The sequence below is a fragment of the Stenella coeruleoalba genome, assembly GCF_951394435.1.
Source record: "Stenella coeruleoalba genome assembly, chromosome: 9".
Classification (NCBI taxonomy): domain Eukaryota; kingdom Metazoa; phylum Chordata; class Mammalia; order Artiodactyla; family Delphinidae; genus Stenella; species Stenella coeruleoalba.
The window spans coordinates 29,166,111-29,186,112 of NC_137155.1; the positions used below are offsets into that span (position 1 = coordinate 29,166,111).

The 20,002-nt window shown below is 41.1% G+C and overlaps 1 protein-coding gene across 3 annotated transcripts in view; it reads right to left on the bottom strand.

Annotated features, from left to right (window-relative positions):
• ELAPOR2 (endosome-lysosome associated apoptosis and autophagy regulator family member 2) overlaps nt 1-20,002 on the bottom strand; it is a 267,850-nt gene that overhangs the window by 179,862 nt on the left and 67,986 nt on the right. The gene's annotated exons all lie outside the window — the stretch shown is intronic.

The window sequence follows — 20,002 nt, forward strand, 5'->3', positions numbered from 1 at the left end:
TTAGTTTCTGGTGTATAGCAAGTGATTCAGTTATACATATATATATATTCTTTTTCATATTCTTTTCCATTATGGCTTATTACAGGATATTTCATATAGTTCCCTGTGCTATACAGTAGCACCTTGTTTTGGAACATAGTGATTTTTTAAAAATAAATTTATTTATTTATTATTTTTGGCTGCATTGGGTCTTTGTTGCTGCACGAAGGCTTTTCTCTAGCTGTGGCAAGCGGGGGCTACTATTCGTTGCGGTGCGCAGGCTTCTCATTGCGGTGGCTTCTCTTGTTGCGGAGCATGGGCTCTAGGCATGTGGGCTTCAGTAGTTGTGGCACGTGGGCTCAGTAGTTGTGGCTCACAGCTCTAGAGCGCAGGCTCAGTAGTTGTGGCGCACGGGCTTAGTTGCTCCGCGGCACGTGGGATCTTCCCGATCCAGGGCTCGAACCTGTGTCCCCTGAATTGGCAGGTGGATTCTTAACCACTGTGCCATCAGGGAAGCCTGGAACAGAGTCATTTTTATTTTCCCTTTTATGATTCTGTATTTTTAAATTTTTCTACAGTTAAAAATGTACTACTTCCCCTAAAGTTCGGGTAGTTGCTTTTCCAAGACATAAAAAAAAAAAAGTTCCTGTTTCTCCTGACTTTAAAATAGGTACCGGATGGGACATGCAAAATTCCAAAGTATACTATTAAAGGATTATTCCATTATCATTCACTAGTTGCTCAGTCTAGATTAGTCTCTCTGATGGGTGTCAATCACTAGCAAGGCTTTAAGGGCAAAGGTCACGAGACATAGGTTATAAGTTCTGTAGAAGGCAGCATGGAAAAGAAGACCCAGAGCTAAGTACTGTACAAACAGGCAGATACAAGGATTCAAAGTGGGTACAAAGTGGATAAGGAAACGTGGCAAGCGTTGGATGGGAGAAAAGAGAACAAGACGGTGAAGGGACTCTGACAACACAGTTTGCTGATTTCACAGTTTGGCTCAGGAAAGGGAAAACTCCACATATGAATTCAGCTAAGCCACTGGCAGAGTTCAAAGATTTATAAAATACAGTTTAAAATCAAAAGCTAATTCTTGTCAGTGCTGCCACTTGAAATTGAGCTTTACTTGTAAAGAGTCTACAGAAATAGCATAGGTGATAAGAGGCTATGAGAATTTTGACATCCAAATCATGTTTTTGCTTGCAAATTGTGTGAGCTAAATAAAAATAAGCTAGTTATTTCTTTTGCACTCAACTGACCCTATAAGAATCTCTCAAATTAAAGGAATTTTTAAAAAAATATAGTATAATCCTAATACCTATTGTCATAACTACATTCCCAGAAAGTAAACTTTAAAAATCTGTTAGAGACTTCCCTGGTGGTCCAGTGGTTAAGATTTCACCTTCCAATGCAGGAGCTGCGGGTTCGATCCCTGGTCAGGGAGCTAAGATCCCACATGCCTTGTGGCCAAAACACCAAAACATAAAAGAGAAGGAATACTGTAACAAATTCAATAAAGGCTTTAAAAATGGTCCACATCAAAAAAAAAAATCCGTTAAAAGATTTTCTCTTTAATCCAAAAGAGCAGATGCCCATTGTTCTGTCCGGCTAGCATCCTTTTCCCATTTCTTCAAGTAGCAGCGTGACTCATGCCCTCATTACCCTTTGAGGACCTCTTCTAAGATTCTAGGCAGCTCTGATTGGGTAGCCAATCCCAGGACTCCGAGCCCTGGCCAGGCCCTGCTATGGACATGTTACCTGGACAGTTTTAATAAACTATTCATGGGTGCTGGCCAGGATGGAGAACACCTACTACAGCTTCTTTTTCCCACTCTGCACAAAATGCAAAAAGCCAGACTCTGCAAAATTAATAATAGCAAGCGATCTGGGGAAGAATGTCAAAACTTGAATAACAACTAGTACAATGGTAGTGAGTTTGCTGGTTCCTTTTCTTCCTTTATCTCTTGGCTTTGAGCTAAAAGTGGGCCCAATCAGAGAACTGTTTAGTAGATGTGGATTATAAAATCTCATCAGCTGGCCAGAAGACCAAGAAAAGGGATCCCTGTTAGCTAGATAAGGGCAGGGCGGTGTCGGGGAGGCGGAATGTGCTTTTTTTCCCCTTTTTTCCTCTCTCAGCCTTGCCCCAAGGCCAGCACCACTTACATAACTACACTGATGCTACCACAGTGACACAGGTACCTAATACCCCAAGAGGAAACCTGTCTCTCTGGATAAAGGAACTGGAACAAGGAACTCCTGCTGTGCAAAGAGTTGACGGTGGCAGGGGAGGGGTTACCTTTGTTATCCTTTTTCTCCCTTCTTTCTCTTGACACTTTGCCCCAGTCAAATGAAATGAAGAGAAGCAGTGGGCTAAAACTACACAGTAATCCATCTTTCTACCCAGACGAAATACAGAAAGGAGTCCCTCAGAAAATATCCCAGAGTGGGCTTCCCTGGTGGCGCAGTGGTTGAGAGTCCGCCTGCCGATGCAGGGGACACGGGACCGTGACCCGGTCCGGCAGGATCCCACATACCGCGGAACGGCTGGGCCCATGAGCCATGGCCGCTGGGCCTGCGTGTCCAGAGCCTGTGCTCTACAACGGGAGAGGCCACAGCGGAGAGAGGCCCGCGTACCGCAAAAAAAAAAAAAAAAAAAAAAATCCCAGAGTAATGGAGGACCTAGTTGTGTGTATGAATCAATCATACAACCCCCAGGCTCACCCTCAAGCTAGGCGTGTGTGGAATATAATTAAAGCGGCACAGCAAAGTCACAGAGAACTCAACTACAGTATAAACCACCACTCTAACTCAAGCCAGGGGCAGACAACTCCCCCTGTGCCCCTCCGGCCTCCGCCAAAAAAAATAGCAAAGGCTTTGAAAACTGAATTGACGCTGGAACCACCACACACAAAAGGTGATCTGTGATCTGAACCTAACCAGGTCAGCTGCCTGCTAAAAGAAACAAACAAATAAAAATTTCTATAGAAAATTTTAAAAAGGGCCCAGAGTCTCACAACATAATATTTAAAATGTTCAGAATACAATCCAAAATTACTTGATATATAAAGAACCAAGAAAATCTGACTGATGATCAAGAGAAAGACAATCAACATATGACAACCCCAAATGCACAGATACTAGAATTAGCAAAGCAAGAATTTAAAGAAGCTATAACTGTCTTCCATGAGACATTTATTTTCAAAATTCATATATCATTAATATTACCAAGTTTTTATTATGCAAGTAATAATAATTTACTGTAGAAAAATTAGAAGATATAGGTAAAGATGGCTTTCCTCAATTTTCCTGTCTACCTGTAATAAAACTGTAGTATCTCCTCTCCTTATGTGGTAGGTCAGTGAGCATAAGCAAACTAACTGAAATCACTATAAAACATGAGATGATTTTTCATACACAGATACAGCAATACTTAGGTTTACATGCCAGGAAGCTATAACTGAATTATATTTCTGGCCACCCACTAAACTAGGCACTAGAAAATAAGACCTGGAACCACTTTAGCTCATGGCAGTTGACAAAGATGTTTCACACGTATTTTCTGAATTGATCCTCATGGCAACAATGGGAGGGAGGTAGTACCACATTTCCTCAATTCTAAAATGCAAATTTGAAGACTTCTGAAATCCACAACAAGAGACACTTGTCACTAACTATGCACAATGATGTAACTCACAGCCTGTGCCTGTGCAAACTGAACAATAGGTCAACTATCCATTCATGTGATTATCACTTCAGTTGAGTTGTCTGTATCCCAGGAGTTGGATTTTATCTTTATTTGCTGCTCACGAGGTCTGAAGAAAAAATTACACAGTGATGTGGCACAGAAACCGTAAGTACCTAAGACTACCTCGCGCCCAAGAGGGAATGCAATCAGGCGGAAGTGGCCCATAAGAGCAGACCACAGAAGTTTAAAAGCTAGGACAGAACCTCTTCACGCATCCTGAAGGACGGTCACTGAGATATTAACTGCCAAACACTTCTGAAGAACTCCAAAGAGACAGTGTTTAATTGCAAATGACAAAACCATAAATGTAACCTAGGAGAAAAAAAGAAGCTTTTAAGGATATTTATAAAACAGGGCTCAGATCACTTACATTCAGAAATACAAAAATTTTTTGAAACAGAAACTATAGGAAACAGGAGCCCATAGTTAAGTCCAGCCTTAACTACGTAACACCCTAAGAACTAACTAAGTATATAAATTGGCAGATTCCTAAACCCAGTTGAGCCAGGGCATGAGCCAACAAAACAGAAGCGTCTTGATGGTAATTAAAGCCAGAATGTGGGGACTTCCCTGGTGGTCCAGCGGTAAAGAATCCATCTTGCAATGCAGGACACGCGGGTTCGATCCCTGGTCAGGGAACTAAGATCCCACATGCCGTAGGGCAACTAAGCCCACGCGCCACAACTCGCATGCCACAACTAGCGAGAAGCCCATGTACCACAATGAAGATCCCACATGCCTCAACAAAGATCCTGCATGCTGCAACTAAGACCCGACGCAGCCAAAAATAAAACACATAAATAATAAACAAATCTTTAAAAGGAAAAAAAAAAGGCAGAATGTGGAGAGAATGCAAGAGAGAGGGTAGAATAATAAAAGAGGAAAATTAGGCAGAAATCAATGCCATGGAAGGCAAGACAGAGGTTGCATCAGATCAAGCCAATACAAACCAGGATCTTGAGCACAGGTTTAGAAAAGAAAAACATCACCCCATCTCAGGGACTCTGATAGCAGTAATTCACAAGAATCTAGACATTTCAGGTGAAGGCACGGGCTCACTCTTTGGCAGCGATATTAGAGAAGAATGATATATAATTAAGTAGATATATTTATACTATTGTTGACTGGGGGAAAAATATTATACCTTTAACACAGTGGAGATCTCTCCAAGCCTCCAGAAAAGTTAATAAGACTCTGGTGCCTTTTAAAATAAATGGTGATTTAGAATTACAGAAATAGGGTATTTTGAGAATTTTCTGAGACTCAAGATTTCTGAGATCCAACAGCACGTGTAAGGCAGAGCTGAGAGTCAAAAATAGCACAAGTAAAACTGTCTTCACTCTCTTGCGGCTCCTAACGTGAGCAATTTACTTATTAATATGTATTATGGGTACTCCCCTCTTTTATTACTGGCTTTTAGGACTGAGCACTTCCCTTCTCAGCTGGAGCCCCACCCCTGCTCAGCGGTCTTTCTGTACTTCTCCCCTAATCAGCTCACTTTCCTTTTCTCCTCATAACAATTCTAAATTTAACACTCATATTTCCAAGCCATATGCTAAAGCTCAGTCCCTTCACTCTCAACATATAACCTTGCATCCGACCTCAAAAAGAAAAGAAAAGAAAAGCCCTCCTGGCACGAATTTCCCCAGCTGTCTGTCTCCGTCTGAGTGTCTGTACACGCACAGACTTCCTGAACCTGCTTGCCTCGGGTCTCATGGAACAATGCATCCTTCCCACTTCACAAAACGAGTATCTCTGACTGTTCTTGAAGCCTCAACCTCTCCTCAAACAGGTCCCATTCATTATTCTCCCTCTCTCTGACCCTCCCCTCAACACATAAATTATTCACATCTCTCCCATTACTCAAAGCAAACAAATCTCCAGGGACCCTGTGTGCTGATGATTCATCATTCCCTCCTCAAATCCATCCTCCACCCTCGTCTGCCCCAAGTTAGGCCCGGAGAGGCTGACCGCCCTCACTGTATCACTCAAACGCCTTTGTCCTCTGGATTCTGGTTATCTTTGCCCACGGGGAGGCACGAGCAAGAGATCAGAGGGAAGTATTTCCCTCCCTTCCCCCTTCCACAGCCACGGAGCTTCCCTAACGCCACTGCCTCCCTCCCGTTGCCCTGGCAGGCCTTTGAGTGGTACCAGCTTCCTGATGCCTCTGTGGTTGGTTCTTTTCACATCAGTCCACACCTCCATACAAAGTTTCTTTATTAAACGCTATTCAGTGGAATTTTTTGTGTGAGCAGTTTTCCTGCTGGGGCTCTGAGTGATACACCTCAAGTCCTCCTCCAGCTGCTTTCCATTTCTTCCCAGCCATGCTTCCTCAAAGGGGGGTCTAAACTCACCATCTCCATTACTGTCTCTCATTTTCCCCTCAGCTTAGGATGATCTGGCTTCTACCTCCCATGAATCCATAACCTCATCTTTCAAGTAGGGTATTAGAGACCATTTAGGACCTGGCTCTATTCCAGCTATATCTCCCACCATCTGCCATGAGACCATGTGCTCCAGCAAATGGCCCTAGAGTTGTCTTTGGCCTCTTGCAGGATTCTCTGCCCCTGGAATGCCCTTCTCTGCTTCAGGCAGCTAGTGAACCCCTTAGTCACTGTGCAGGCCTTAACTCAGGAAGCTCCTCCTTCTGGGAATCCTTCCCTCACTTATCCACCCTTCAGCAGCCAGAATTAAGTGTTCCTCATTGCACCCCCAGACCCTGTATACAACTCCTTCACTCATCACATTTTATCATTGTGATTGACCTTGTAATTCCACCAAACGGTTCTCTCTCTCAGAGCAGAATGACCCCAAAGTCCCCAGAAAAAGGAGCTTGAGGAACATGCGTACGTGATAACGCTTTATTGAGAAGCGCGATCCCAGGGAAAGAGGAGAGAGGCAGGAAAGGAAATGAAGGCAAACACAAGAGAGTGGATCACAAGCTGGCCTCGGCTTCCTTACAAACTGATTGCTCAGACTGCAGAATGTCTTCAGAGAGGCAATATGAAGCTATTGGATCTCCAAAGAGTCAGTCCAGAAACAGGAAGAAAGAAAAATTTATCCACTCATTCCTTCTCTCACTGGTCAAAGTTCTGCTACAAGGGATGTTAACTCCCCACCACTTGCAGGCTGCCTGTACGTGAGTGCCGAGCGGGTCCCACTGTGTCACCAGATAAATACATGTTAACTAACTTATGAGAAAAGGAAGAATTTATACCTTTGCCCAATTGATAAATCTTTGCCCAACTGATAAATCTCAACCTTTGCCCAAGTCTACATCTCTCAGTGGGTAAGCCCATTAAGGCATAAATACCACAAATGGTATTACCAGAAGCTAACGCTGATGTTCATGAGAATTAACTCTCTAAGAACTAGATAGCCGGAATCCAAAGTGTTGCAAATAAGTTTGACTTTCTAATAATTTCTTCCTTTCAGAGTGAAGTCTAATACCCAAAGAGAAGATGTTTTATTTATCAATGTTTGTCAGTTACCTGGGAGGGACAATCTACATGGTGCAGGACTGACTGTTTCATTCATCTGATCCAGATTAATCTGACAGTTTAAAAATGAGAAATATTGCCATTCGACTGAAACCGTTATTTCTAACAGTAATATAATGTTATAGAGCTTGTGATAGAGAATGGATCTAAATTCTATGCTACATTAATAAAGAGCAACTAATCAAATGTTCATTCTTACAATCATAGTAAACATCCTCTGAAGCAGTGCAACTCTCCAACATTACAATGATGTTCATCTTTATACTTCCCCACTCACTCTACTTTTATACCACTCAGTACTATGTAAGTAAGCCCCAAATTATGGAACCTAAATAAGAGAGCAAAACAACCGCCCCCAGTCCCTTTTTTGATGAGAAGGCATCTAAATCATCTGTGATCATAGTTACCCAAAGCAAATAAGGTAGGGTTAACAATTAGCCATTTCAACAATAAAGCGGAAAAATTAGCCTGTGTCCACACGCAGCTCTGGCAGATCCCTTGATAATCATGAGTGAAAATCTGGGTCCAGGCCACATTCACACCTTTCGCTTAAGCCAGCCCCCTATAGGACCCTATGACTGGAAGGCATCTTGAAATGTCACTTAATCCATCTCCTCCCCGGCAGGCAAGATGATAACAGAGTTTCCTTCCAAATTTCCAGAACCACCTTCAGAACTGGAAGAGTTGAGTCTTTTCCTCCTAATTCCAGAGAGCAGTACCAGCTGCAGGGCAGTCTCCACGCCTAAAAGAGCTGGACAGTGATTCCCCAGAGGCTCGTGGCTGGGCTCCAGAGAGCCACTACTGGAGAACCCAAACCTCATCAAAATGAACTCAAAGGGGTATTCAAAATTCTTCTCTAGCTATCACATCATTAAATTACATACTGCTTTAATAAAGGCTATACAGGGCTTCCCTGGTGGTGCAGTGGTTGAGAGTCTGCCTACCGATGCAGGGGACACGGGTTCGTGCCCCGGTCCGGGAAGGTCCCACATGCCGCGGAGCGGCTGGGCCCGTGAGCCATGGCCGCTGAGCCTGCGCGTCCGGAGCCTGTGCTCCGCAACGGGAGAGGCCACAACAGTGAGAGGCCCGCGTACCGCAAAAGAAAAAAATTAAAAAATAAATAAAGGCTATACAATCTTTCAATTATGGCCTATTTTTATATATATTGTTAAGTATTTGACTAAGAGATGATACTGTGGAAACTATCACACTCTCAAAAATTATACTTAAAAGTGAAGTTCTCCCTTAACGTTCTGATTAAAATGCTTCTACCCATAGGTTTGTTTGGATTGCTTGTGCACTAAATTTTAAGGTCTTTGTTCAAAGAAATCAGATATTTACAACTATGTTCTTGGCTACAGTAATCTATCTTTCTACCGAGAGGCAGAATTATGTAGTTGATAAAAGTTCAGGACTCTGAAACTAGACACAATTTGATTAATGAGGAGGTTGCTTAACTTCCTGTCATCTGTGAAGTAGGGGTTATAGTAGTATCTTCTTCACGGAATTGTTGTGAAAGTTAAATGAGTTGATACATTAAAGTATTTAGGATAGTGCCTGGGTCACAGTAACCACTATGGAAGTACTGCCATAGTAACCACTATTGGAAGTATTACTACAAAAACAGTTTAAGCATGGTTTTCAAAAAGCATGCCTGCATCAAAATCATGATAACATATTCTTGCTACATGTTTATATGTGCATGTCTCCCTTGCTCTAGAGAATCTAGGCAACCAAAGGGAAGGGATGATGCCATCTTTCTTTCAATAAATCTGCGTCAATCATTGAGCCTAAAATTGCACACAACTGAGCCACAAGACATGTTGTATTGCATGAAACAATGAACCAAAATATTTCCCACTTATCCAAAAACAAAATCCTCTCCGAAGTTTAAGGAAAATGAAGAGAAAACCTAGGTGAGTAAATTTACTCTTCTCTCATGCATACCAGCAATTTAGAAACTGACCCAATTTAACACAGTGTTATAAAACCATAAATAACTATAAATAAAAATCGCAAAGATGCTTCGTAAATAGTGAAGTGTTCTCGTGCAATTAAAACAAGCTGAGGCAAGGAACTCTATTCGGTATTCTGTAATAACCTAACTGGGAAAAGAATCTGAAAAAGAATAGATATATATATATGTATATCTGAATCACTTTGCTGTACACCTGAAAAAAACAGAACACTGTTAATCAACTATACTTCAATATAAAATAAAAATTAAAACATTTTTAAAAAGCAAGCTGAACACATGAAGGCTAACCAATCACCTATCTGTGAGAGTTTCATAATCAGTGAACCAACGCATTGTAGACATTTTTTAAATGTGCAATTTTAATCAATTTTGGCTTTGTGGGCTTCCCTGGTGGCGCAGTGGTTAAGAGTCCGCCTGCTGATGCAGGGGACGTGGGTTTGTGCCCCGGTCTGGGAAGATCCCACATGCCGCAGAGCGGCTGGGCCTGTGAGCCATGGCCGCTGAGCCTGCGCGTCCAGAGCCTGTGCTCTGCAACGGGAGAGGCCACAAGAGTGAGAGGCCCGCGTACCGCAAAAAAAATAAAACATAAAAAAATTTGGCTGTGTTCCCCTATTAAAGAATTTGTAAATGGATTTTATAAATTTATTTATTTATTTTATTTTTGGGTGCGTTGGTTCTTCGTTGCTGTGCGCGGGCTTTCTCTAGGTGCGGCGAGCGGGGGCTACTCTTAATTGCGGTGCACGGGCTTCTCATTGCAGTGGCTTCTCTTGTTGCGGACCTCGGGCTCCAGGCGCACGGGCTTCAGCAGTTGTGGCACACAGGCTTAGTAGTGTGGCTCGAGAGCTCTAGAGCACAGGCTCAGTAGTTGTGGCGCAAAGGCTTAGTTGCTCCGCAGCATGTGGGATATTCCCGGACCAGGGCTTGAACCCGTGTCCCCTGCACTGGCAGGCAGATTCTTAACCACTGCACCACCAGGGAAGCCCTGTTTCCCTTTTAAATTATGCAGGCTATATGTTCGGGGTCCAAATATCTTTTTGTTTAGCCATAATGAAGAGAGTAAAATAGCACATACAAACGTGCCTATTTAGAGATGGGAGATTTCTCGCTCGGTAGCTTTTGGCTACCCTGGCTCACAATTCGGGAGAGTCTGAAGGAGAGAGGCTGGCAGCAAGCCAGCACGATGAGGTTCAGTGGGCTACGGGCTGCTATTTTTTTTCCAAAGTCTTCGGAACAATTGCAAATGTAACCAAGCACCCTAGGATACACAGCTCATTTTAAAAGTAACATTTGCACATACTTTTTGTCCTTTATATTTAAAAAAAAGAAACTGCTGTTCCATTGCCAATGTTACTTACTACCACTTAGACATAACTGCCTGGAAAGAAATTCCTAGGGCAGAGGTGATTTTGGTTTTAGCCCCCACTATATCCCCACATGGCAGCTCTGACCACCATTCTGAGGCTTATTGTGTCTGGATTCTTGGCTTCAGATTTGAAGTGGAATGCCCCGAGTTCTGCTCTCTAAACTGATATCCCAAGGAGCAGAAACTGTACAAATTTAAAGTACAAAGAAAATAGTACCTCCTTATTATTGTAGAACAAGATGATAAGCCCCCCAAAACTTGATTCTACCTTGGATAAAGTTAAAAGAGAAACTATAGGTCAAGATAGTATTTTAAGAAATGCCACAGGAGCAAAGAATCTTGCAAATCTTAGTTCCTTAAGAATTCAAAGTATTGAGCTAGCTGTTATTCTTCTCAGGGGGATAAAAGAGGTTGGAGATTCTTTCTTTCCCCTGGACCACTAGAGCACACTGAACAAACAGCAAAGGTAGAGAACTAGTTACGTGAGTTAAAGGTCTTATTTCAACTTAAATCTATATAGTCTCTGACCCTCATCATAAAATATTCCTTTCTTCAGTGCTTCCAGAGAAGAAATAAGGTCCCCCATCTGCTAACTACAAAAACTTAATATAACCTCCCTGGAATATAACCTTTAACTATGCAGCATGTTATAGCCAGAAAGCTTGGAAACCCTATCCATCGGAATAAACAATGCTTGTTCCTTTCATCTATAGGATACGTTCACCATAAAAAAATGGAATTTATTCATCTGAGCTGTAAATAAACTCACAAGCCCTGTGTGATCAACATACGTAACCCCAGATTTATTTAAAAAGGTATCATATCTAGATCTGCCATATATCATAATAGAAGGTGATGAACGCTACAGGTAAGATGAGGATTAAATGCTAACGGAAGTCCCAAGGACTACAAAGTGCCCACACGTGGTTGGTATGGAGCAAACGCGTGGCAAGTGACTGTATCCAGTGACTGACAGAGCGATGATGATTCATTCTATAGTGGAAATAAAAATAAATAAATAAATAAATAAAATAAATTTAAAAATAAATTAAATTAAATAACTGTTCCTGAATAGCTGGTCAGTGACAGAACCAGGGCAAACTATCCAAGGCACCATACTCCCAGCCTGATGTTTTATCTGGTACACCACACAGCCGCTCTTTCCAGGAGAATAGCTTCTCACCTCTACCCCTCCTTACTACTAGTGACTATCATCACATGTGTGGGTGGTGAGAAAATTTTACAGTCTTCTTTCAAAACACATGCATGATGTTCCTGATTATAAATGTAATTACAAAATTATCAATGACGGTTGGGAAAATGTGCCCCAGCTCTGTTATGCCAGGGTTTGCTCTCTTAGGTTAAAAGCAAGTAAGAGACAAGCAGTTCAGAGCAGGTTTGGAGGTTCCATAAAGTCAGGAGGCTCCTTCTGTCTTACTGCTTCATCCCTCCTGACTTCTATCTTCAACGTCACCTCATGATCCAAGATGGCTGTTGAAGCTCCTGCCATTATACTCATACGACAGTCAGCAAGACAAAAAAGAACTGAAGAGAAAGAGGAGAGAATGTGTGCTCTCTCCTTTTAAAAAGACTTCCCGAAAATCTCATCAGACACACCTGTTTATATCTCGTTTGCAAAAACTTGGTCCATGGCCACCAGCTGCAAAGAAGCCTAGGAAAGTGTCTTTTAACTGTGCAGGCTGCCCAGGTTTCTGTCACTAAAGAAGAAGAGATAATAAATACTGTAAGGGAACTACTTCCAATGTGTAAATAAAAATTGTGTCATCCCAAGGGGGGAAAGCCGTGGAGTGGTGGGGGGTGGTGTGATAAATTGGGTGATTTGAATTGACATGTATACACTGATGTGTATAAAACTGATGACTAATAAGGACCTGCTGTATATAAAAAAAATAAAATTAAATTTAAAAAATTTTTAAAAAGAAAAAAACTAATACTAAACTTTCTTTGGGTTATTTGTATGGAAATATGTTAATATAAATGTTTCAGACATTACATGAAATTCCTAAAAATCTTATATGTTCTGGTATAATGGTATACGTCATAATTCTAGTTATTACTTTAAAATGTATATCTCAGAAATAACTAAATTTCCTTGTCAATTGCATTATTATGAACTTTCATCAAATCTTTAACCATGGTCATTTTTAAGTCTTTTGTCATTTACAGACAGTTCTGGGTGTACTCTGACGCTTTCGCAAAAATGTTCCTATAAAAGGGTTTCATCTTCAAGGAATTCATGGAAAAGACTCTGACAAGCACAGGTTTCTGGTAACTGACTATACTGCTGAACTGAATGAATAAGCATTTTCAGAACTCCAATGGAAAACTGATGAATTCATAAACGTGCTAACAAAAGATCAAGATGAAAAAATATTAATTACACAGGACTGAGCGAACTGATGAGGATGATTATAATTTCTGTGACTTTCTGTTTGAATAAAAAAAAAATTGTCATCAACAAAGAAAAATAAACTGTTGCTACAACAGAAAGCTGACTAAAATAATATATATAGTTCCTAATGAAAGATTTTTCTAAAATCTAGTGTTCCTAGATTTAGTTCAAGAATCTTTAACCAGGATGAAATCCAAATAAAATGGAGATTTACCATAAGCTTATCCTAAAGAAATTAGACCCACATTATTTCCTTAGCTAAATTCATGTGGAAAAATTAAGAAAAGCAATTTCAACTGAGCCTTCATAAAAGCTTTGTCTCTCCCAGCACAGACTGTCTAACCACATTAAATGAAAAGGTGAAATTCTTATTTATACTGCTATGGGAACAGAAGTCAACCATTCTAGTGTGAAGTTTGTCTAATGTCTTTACTGATGTTCGATCCAAAATAATTTCAGAATATTAATTTTGGAAAACGCTACATTGATTTGAAAACAGCAACTGAAATCCTTTTTTAATCCTTTTTTTTTTTTTTTGCGGTACACGAGCCTCTCACTGTTGTGGCCTCTGCCGTTGCGGAGCACAGGCTCCGGACGCGCAGGCTCAGCGGCCATGGCTCACGGGCCCAGCCGCCCCGCGGCATGTGGGATCTTCCCGGACCGGGGCACGAACCCGTGTCCCCTGCATCGGCAGGCGGACTCTCAACCACTGCCACCAGGGAAGCCCTGCTTCTTTTACTTTTATATTCACGAGTTTGTTATATTTTTTAATCCCACATATAAGCAATACCATGCAGTATGTATCTTTCTCTACCTGAAATCTTTTTAATCAAAGAATGTCATGACCCTCTCTCAGCTTAAAAGTGCCACAACTGTAAAAACTACAGACATTCCTTGAGAGCAGAAACGAAATCCTATGAAATGAAATGAAGAACCCAGAACCTGAGTTCACTTCAACTACCACGCGGTACCCCTGCCATGCAATGATCACTGGGAACATAACAGTGAATGAGACGTGGCCCTTCCTCTAAAACAAATGGAAGAATTCAAGAGATGATGAGTTAGGTCAATACAATACCATAACTACTGAGTGTAGAACTTCAGAAGAGGGAAGGAAATCATCCACCGTGGTGATTAAAATGAGAGGAATCTTACAAATATTTGGAGGGCAGCTAATTAGTTCTAATGATGATCAAACTCTTATTTCAACAAGTATATTTTTATATTAAATTAGAACTAGACTATTGTCTCTCATTGTCTTTCACAAATCATGATTGTTTACGGCAGCAAACGTGGATCTCACATCGTGATAGAGTCCAAACCCCTTGCCCATCATCCAACTCCTCCGTAATCTAGCCCTCAAAGCCTTCTCAAAATCCAGCTCTCAACCCCAACGTTCCAGCCAAACTGGTCTAATCATTAACCTCTAAAGGTACTATGTGCTCATCTGCCCCCTCTATTGTGAACTCACCTGACATATACACGTGCATGTGCGCTTGCACGTGCGTGCGTGCACACACACACACACACACACATTCCATTCAGCTGAATTCTTCTCTCTTACAAACCCACTTAACACTCTTCGCGATGGAATCTATTCCAAATCAAAATCTCTCTTTGATCTCCTTTAGCTATTTCACCTGCACCTTTGATACGGTTCCTCAGATTTCCTTTCTTACTACAAATCTTAGATTCCTGGCCAAATTTTAATCTCCTGTGAAAGCAGGAATTAAGTTTTTTATCTCTTTGTATCATCTGAGCCTAGAGTAACACAGATGTTCAGCGAATTCTGAATTCATAGTATTGGTAATTTTTCAGTCATATCCCTTTACCCTAAACACAGAGGGAAGGCTGGGAGAATAACCCTAGAAAAGAGATACCCACTTGGGAAGCGAGGAAACCACATTAGACTTTCCTTTCTTCCAAACACACAGAGAGTTGCAATGATAAGCATAAAACATTCTCTTGAATTAAGAGGCATAACAATGAGTAAATCAAAGTCATTTATCAAGTGTTTTGAAATTCCAATATAAAAGCCGTCAAATTAATATAAGGCCCTCATCAATCATCTTAGATGCTTAAATGATGTGGCAAAGCATGAATAAAATGCACATCTCTGAGGAACAGCTCCACTAACACATATACTTTTTAAATAATTGATCTGGCTAAACAATCTTTGTCTAAAATATGATGAAATTTCCCTTTAGGGCTTCCCTAGTACCTTACAACAAGAAAGACATTTCTAAGGAATTTCCCCAGTCACTGAGCTTGGGTAGTGGGGGGAGGGGGGAGAGGGGAGAAGGGGGCCGGTGCAAGGCAGTTTCACTAGCAACACAGAAACAACTAAAATAAAAAACTGACTGGCGTCTCAGGAATTGAATGGGAGAATGGTGGTAAGAAAAAGTTGACCTTTCAGCTGGTACTAAAAAGAAATCTGAGTATTATAGACATACTTAGCAGTCGGTCCATAAATCAATACCTCCAGGACCAAAGTAAAAAAGATAGGGCTACACTTCCTGAGCCCACCTTATTTGTTCATTCATTCATTCATTCATTCATTCCAACATGTTAAGTACTAATATATCTATTAGAATACCTTGGGCTACAAGTAACAGAAAACGCCTTCTCAAACTGGTTTTAACAAGAAAGCGGAATGTTGTCATATAAGAGGAAGTCACCAAGATAGGAGACTTTTCAAAGTTAACTTCAATGGCTCAAGGAATTCCTCAAAGACTCAGCTTCGGACTGCAGCTGGCCCTCGAACAATGCAGGGGTTAGGGGTGCTGACCCTCAATGCAGCTGAAAAATCATGTATAACTTCTGACTTCCCCAAATACTTAACAATACTAATAGCCTACTGCTGACCAGAAGCCTTACTGATAATATAAACAGCTCATCAACACATATTTGGTATGTTATATGTATTCTTATAATAAAGTAGGCTAGAGAAAAGACAGCCTACTTCACAGTCATATACATAATATAGTATTAGAAACACTGTTATCTTTTTTCAAAAAATCCACTTACCTGTGATGATAGGCTGATACATATTTTCTCCAATTATGAGAGAGAGGCATACTCTATGGTAATGTAAGTCTTTGAAAGCAAAGTTATAAAACAGTAAGATAACACATTAATTTTATATTAAATATCTTTCACCTTATGCCTATGTAAGGATAGACTAGTACCTACATACACTCTATGCATTCATGACATACTTAGCTTTTTCTTAATTTTTTCAATATTTCTAGGCTATGCGGTTAATCTTCCAGTTTTTTCAAATGGTCGCAAATCTCCAAAAAATTTTCCAATATATTTACTGAAAAAAAAAATGTGTGTTTAAGTGGATCTATGCAATTCAAACCTGTGTTGTTGATGGGTCAACTGCATTTCTCCTTTCCATCAGGGTTCACTTCATCCTTAAAGTAGCCATAAGATGGTTATAGTCGTTCCACGTATCCTCTTCACACAACAAAATATCCCAAAACAAAATAAACCATCAGCTCTTTCAATTTTTCTTTCCTCTGGCTACGGAAACTTTCCCTCACTTCTCCCTGGCCAGGACAGAATCACACATCCACTTTTAATCACTAGCAAGGGGACGATCTCAACAATTGGCTTAGATCATTCGTCAGCAAACTATTTAACTCTGCCGTTGTAGCAGGAATAGACAACATATAAATGAGTAAAAGTTGCTATGTTCCAACCATATTTACAAAAACTGGTGGAGGGCTGGATCTGGATTCATGTAATTGGCTGACTCCTAGTTTATACTAACAGAAAGTATTCCTGGAATTGTATATATAGTTACTTCCCCAGAAGCACATGGTACACTCGTAAACAAAACTGAGGCGGAAGGGAGGAAGACAGGAGGGAGCAAATGAGTGCAGCAACCAACTGGGCCACTACAACCTGTTTTGTGCTCCATCCTAAGGCCAGGCTGCCTGTTAGTCTTTTGTGCTTTCTTTCCTTTTTTCAAGGCTTATAATAAAACAATGAAGTGACTTTCCTCCCAGAGTTGGGAATGGGGGCAAGGGAAAGAGCATAAAATAAATAAGAGTCAAGAAAAAGAATGTAACTAGCAAATAAAGTTGAAAGACAGGAGGGGAGTCATTAAAAGAGATTCTCCCCGGGAATCTACTGCTGTGGATTAATTCATTTTTGCACAACTATTAAGCATGTATTTATTACTAGTTCAACATTGACTGAGCACTTAAAACATGATGCCAAAGCCTTTACATGAATGATCTAATTGCATTTTCACAATGATTCCATGAGATCGATTCCCCATGTTACAGAAGAAGACATGTATGCAATGTGGTCGAAGGATAGTATAGGGAAACCAGGCTCTGTACCTCCCTGAGCCAGAACTTTAATTGCAATGAAACCAGTCACTGAGCTAAATGCAAGGGAACTGAAAGACAATCAGACAGACAAGATCCTCACGTTTGGGAAACTCCTGTTCTAGTTAAAAAGACAAATCAACAACTAAAATAACAGATTATTAAGGTTATGACAAAAACTGGAGATAAATAGGGTGTCCTCCTTTAGACAGGGTGCTCACAGAAGGTGGAATTTATGCTATGACCTGAAGGATGAGATACAGCCAAGCATGGGGAGGAGGAACTCATCACAGAGTGAAGAACATTCCTAGCAGAGAGACCAGCAGCTACAAAAGCCCAGAGGAAGAAGAGGGGTGGGACGTTGCAGGAAGACAAAGAAAGCCAATGTGGCTACGGTTCTGGAGAAACGGGAAAGGAGTGGCATGAAACGAGAGGTAGAGAAGCCGCAAGACAGAGTCTTGCAGACAATCAAGTGGACTTCGTATTTTGTCCTCAGTGCGATGGGAAGTCATTATAGAGTTTGAAGTAGGAGGATCTTTTGAAATCATTTTCATTTCTTAAAGAGCATGCTGGCTGCCGCCCAAAGGATGGAGGTGGAGGTATGAAAGCAGGACCACGAGTCAGGAGGCTAGTGCAGTTCTTCAGGCAAGAGAGGAAAGTAGTGTGACCTAGGTGAGTAAATTCCAGATATAGTCTGACTTTTTAAAAATTGACATAGAATTCATATACCACAACATTCACCAAGTTAAAGTGTACAATTAGGTAGTTTTCAGTAAACTCACAAGGTCATACAACCACCACTACTGAATTACAGAACATTTTCATCACACTCTCCAAAAAAAGAAACCACGTACCCCTTACAAGTCACTCCCTATTCATCCCTCTTCTTATTCCTGGCAAACACTAACTGTATTGGTCAGGGTTCCCCAGAGAAAGAGAAGCAACAGCATAGATAGCTAGATAGCTAGATAGACAACGATATAATAAGGAATTAGCTTGCACAATTATGGAAGCCAACAATCTCAAGATCTGCTGTTAGCAAAAATCTGGAGACCCAGAAGAGGTTGTGGCTCAGTTCCAGTCAGAAGACCACTGGCTCAAGAACCAGAAAGAGCTGATGATTCAGCTGCAGTGCAAAGACAGGAAGAACACTCATTTCCCGTACCACGGCAGCCTGCTCAAGTCCCACAGAAGAACTCTGGCCTACGAGGAGCTCCCTCTTCCTCACACGGGGGTCAGCCTTTTCCTTCTATGCATACTTTCAACTGATTGGATACAGGCCACCCAAATTAAGGAGGGAAATCTGCTTTCCTCTGTCTACTGATCCATATGTTAATTTCTTCCATAAATACCCTCATAGACACACCCAGAATAATGTTTGACCAAAAGTCTGGGCACTCCATGACCCAATCAAGTTTACCATCACACTAATCTACTTTCTCCTAGATATAATCTGAATATAGAACAGACAAGACCCTGAGACCAGCTCAGAAGTTTTGATTGACTACCTCCTTGAAACAATTTTCAATATTGATATTAACCATATTCATATTCAAGCAAATTCACAAATTTAGCTATATTCAGCATTTAATTTTATAAGGCTTTTAAAAAACACTTATATACTTTACAAATTTCTCTCTCTGAGCCTGTTACTAGTTTTTCCAAGAAGTGAGTTATGCTATAATTAAATCAATACACAGAAGGGAAAAGCAAAACTTGGATTTTTCTGCATACGTCATTCTTTATATGGGTGTTTGTTTAGAATAAAGCATTTGGAGGGGAGGGTACTGGATAAAATTTTCAAAAAGCGTTGTCAGGGCTTCCCTGGTGGCACAGTGGTTAAGAATCCTCCTGCCAAACCAGGGGACACAGGTTCAAGCCCTGGTCCGGGAAGATCCCACATGCTGCAGAGCAACTAAGCCCGTGCGCCACAACTATTGAGCCTGCGCTCTAGAGCCCGCGAGCCACAACTACTGACCCCACGTGCCACAACTACTGAAGCCCGTGCGCCTAGAGCCCATGCTCCTCGACAAGAGAAGCCAACGCAATGAGAAGCCTGTGCACCGCAACGAACCGTAGCCCCTGCTCACCACAGCTAGAGAAAGCCTGCGTGCAGCAACGAAGACCCAACACAGCCAAAAATAAATTAATTAATTTCTTTATTTTTTAAAAAAAGGGTTGTCAAATGAAAGAAGCTAGAGAGTAACCTAAATACACTGTTTCTCTGAGTAGGTGGTATTCATATATAAATTTAAATAAGAGCCGATGACCATCACAAAGAGAAGCTACTGTAGTACTCCAGGGATTTATCATATTAGCACTAAATTTGATTTCAACTAAGAAAGGAGAGATCAGAAGCTGCCAGTCTCCCCTTCTGCTCATCCTTGATGCTTAAATTAACTATGCCGCTGTCTCCCACAAGGAACTGCTAGACTTAAGTGGTTCCAGGAATTATTTGAATGTTCAAGATTAAAAACTCCAACCTTACTTATCCACCTATATCTCCATGCATTTAGAAAATTTAGGCAGAAGTAGTTCAACCAACATGAGAAGACATGGAATCATCAACATCCTCACTTAACAGTCTACGAAGCTGATGGGCTTTCAGGTCAAGTCAAAAAATTCAGATCCCAGGATTCCCCGGTGGCGCAGTGGTTGGGGGTCCGCCTGCCGATGCA